At 39.3% G+C, this 3,555-nt stretch overlaps 1 pseudogene; it reads left to right on the top strand.

Moving 5' to 3' along the window:
* Positions 1–432: 432 nt before the first annotated feature.
* LOC108342290 (quinolinate phosphoribosyltransferase [decarboxylating] 1a-like) lies at positions 433–1,722 on the top strand (annotated as a pseudogene).
* Positions 1,723–3,555: the final 1,833 nt, after the last annotated feature.

Below are 3,555 nucleotides of genomic sequence, written 5' to 3'. Positions count from 1 at the left end.
CGTTCCCTCTTTCTCTTCTCTTTTGTTTTTCTTTTTTTAAAACCCTAGAGGAACGAAAGGAAGGGTTGCGACATATTTTGTTATTACAATGGGGGTATTAAACTAGCATAAGTTCATTGGGGCAAGGAATGGTAACGACAGTCGAGACTTGAAGGTTTTACGATTCTGAAAATTTTATGTTTGACGAAAATTTTGTATACCTATGCTGTTTAAACCTCTTGAAACATGTATCCCCTTCTTATATTCTAACATGCTCTCATCCAAAATTCACCGTGTTATCAATGTGAAGGTTTGGGTACATGTCTTATAACAGTTGACGTAACTTCAGGGGATATCCCATTTATCTTTTTCCAGGTTGAGATCAGGACTCTTGAGAAAGTGGAATAACCGTTACATTATTCATTCCAAACAAAGACTTCTTTGACTCGAATTATGTTAGACAATATGGTTGGACCTCTACTTACTGGGGATGTGGACATATCCATGCTTAAAGAAGCTTAAAGAAGTTATGCAGTTGATCAATAGGAGATATGAGACTGAGGTATTCATGATCACGACTAAATTTTCTTAGTTAATATTTACAGTATATTTTGAATTATTTGTTAGAAAAAATGATGCACAATATTTCGTTATATCCTTTTTTATTTTTGTCATTTTTTTGTTTCTGTAAAGTTATTGATGAACAAGCATGCTTTCTCAATTTTCTAATCATCTAAAGACGTATATGGAAATATGCTAAGCGATATGTAAAACAAATTAAGGGTTTACACTTATACCTTGAGGTAAATTTTTTTATGGGTTCATGCAGTGAAAGATATTATTTAGGTTGTTGTCAGTTTGCGAAGTCATACACCATATTTTCTTTGGACTAGTTAGCTTTTTTTGCATTATTGGGATCATTATTAATTTGGACTATAGTTAATAATTTTAGAATCTCAGGTATTTTGTGGATACCATAAATTTTGGATGAGGATAATTGTAGTTGCTAATTTCTAGTTTCCTTTTTGTGATCTCAGGCATCAGGCAATGTCACACTAGATACTACACATAAAATCAGGCAAAGTGGAGTGACCTACATTTCTAGGTAAACTTTTAAGTTTGGTAGTTCCACATCACTTCATAGTATACGGTATTTTGACCTCAATTAAAGTTATTCTGTTTTTGGAACTTGTGTCTCAAGTAGTGATGTTTTTCATATTGAAATGATCACAATTTGTAAACAAATTGATTCCGTTAATGAGTTCCTTTTACTTCGCATCTGAACTATTTTCTAGTAAGCAGGTTAGGCTAACCCTATCCATATTAAATATGTAGACCAAAACAAGATTGACCCATTTATCCAATCTAAAAAAAATGTATTTGAAGATCTCAATATCTAAGCTTAATATAAATAATACACGGGGTCAACTCTTTAACAGTCTTGGCCAATGAGTCAACAAATATCCTGTTTTAATAAATTATAATCTTCTGCATCTTGTATGTGGGAATCCCTTGCATTTTTGAAGCAAAATAATTACTATGGTTTTCTCTATTTTGGTATAGCATGGTTGCAATTGTTTAAGAAACTTTTTGTACTATTTCCTAAAAGTGAAAATTTACCATGCTTGTGACATGTTTTGTGGCAATGGCTCATTGACTCATTCAGTGAAAGCATTAGACATCTCTCTCAAAATAGACATCGAATTAGCAATCAAAGTTGGAAAGCGCACTGGACAAGCTTGATTAGTGTTGTAATTTGAGATAATATCTTTAGAATCTTCCTAATTAGAGGAAATAGATGCATAATCTTTTATTTTATTTTATTTTTCTAGATTTCCTAGTTTCCCTATTTCCCTTTTTAGGAGAATTAGATTATTACAAATAGAGGGTATGAGAATGTATTTTTTATGATTGAGAATAATAAATCAGTCTTATTTTCCACATGGTATCAGAGCTTGTCTGATCCGCTTCCGCTGTCTTTGCTGTTTGTCGGCGGCCTCCTAAAAGTCTCTTCTTTAACATATGTTTTTAATGGACTCCAATTGCCCTAGTCAAATTCTACCTTAGAATTCTAGCTTTTTCTCCAGCATTACCAACACGTCTGTCCTTTTGATAACAACTACACAAAATTGTGCTTCCAGAATCTGGCCTAGCTATAAGCTATACTTCCAGAGTTCAATCTGACCTAGCTATAAGCTATACTTCCAGAGAGTTGAATCTGACCTAGCTATAAGCTATACTTCCAGAGTTGAATTTGACCTAGCTATAAGCTATACTTCCAGAATTTGTCTCAGAATGGGATTCCTCAGACTAGTAGCTGCACTTGTAGTTTAAGTAATGCCCATAGTTGGCATCTTCACTGACTTCCAATCAGAATCCTCGTTCACTGTATTTCGCTGTGCACTGCCGCTCTCCACCGCCGGGCATCGTCCTCCGCCGGCTACCGTCTGCCGTCGTCCACCGTCGTAGTTTCGAATAGTGACAAGCGGATCTGGATCGTCTCTTCGAACGATGGCCAACCGCGCCTGTTCCGATGGCTACTTCTCATTCACGTTCCGCCACGAGCGCCAAATCAGTCCGATAGTCGTTGTCGCCGCCGTTGTCATTTTCTCCAGCGAAGATAAGGTTTGGGTGCGCCTCAAGGAGCGCGACTCAACCTTGGTAATCCACCTCCCAAAAGCCTCCGCACGCCTCGCCTTTCTTCAATTGGTCTCAGGTGCGTGTTCGTCACGCGCCACCCTCCTGGTGTCGAAATCACACCGCGCCGCTGCCGGTCGTGTTGCTGGACCTCCAACTCTGTAATCTTCTCCTTCTGATATGTCACTTTAACGCCATCATCTTGCCACTGTACTAAATCGCTGGATATACTTCATGACCCACTCTCTCAACAGGGAGACGTCTTTCGACGCCATCGGGTCAGTTCTTTCCTCTCCATTACGAAGGGTTCTCTACCTCTCCATTAGTTTCTGTTTGTCGAGCAACATTGCTTTGTTCCGCTGCTACCATAGTCGGCGCCGACACAGTCAGTCGCCATTGCGGCAGTCAGTTGTTGTAACCTCTGCACTTTGTCGTTGCCGGCTGTTTGCCGTGAGGGGAAGTATTTTTCAGCTCCTGCAGAGAACTTCCTTCTTGGGCTAGAGTTTAGCCCGTGCTTCTTGTGATACAGTGTTAAGTATCACCATTTAGGAGTAGTCCAGTAGAGAACTTTGGACCTCCAACCTGTCTTTGGCCTTTTGATGCCATTATAAGTCCCAATCTTTGGTGTTTTTGGTTTCTGCCAATGCCTTGTTGTAACAGCTCACTGAGAGTTGTTCTAATGCCTTGTTGTAAAAGCTCACTGAGTGTTGTTCTATGAGACCGCCCGCTGATTTGGCTCGTTCGATGTTAGGGGTTTCAGATTTTTCCCCAAGTACGGATCAATTCTCACTAGTTCTTCCACCTTCACGTTCTGTCATTAAGGTGCATATGCCGTTCAGTCGTGAGGGAAGAAAAGTTTCAGCCGCTGTAGGGTGGTTAAGTCCCTACAGGTTTGTTGTTGTTAGCCGTTGCAGGGCAGTTTAGTTCCTGCAGATTTGT

This window comes from Vigna angularis, chromosome 1 (assembly GCF_016808095.1).
Source record: "Vigna angularis cultivar LongXiaoDou No.4 chromosome 1, ASM1680809v1, whole genome shotgun sequence".
Lineage (NCBI taxonomy): Eukaryota > Viridiplantae > Streptophyta > Magnoliopsida > Fabales > Fabaceae > Vigna > Vigna angularis.
This window is presented reverse-complemented; position numbering and strand designations above follow the sequence as displayed.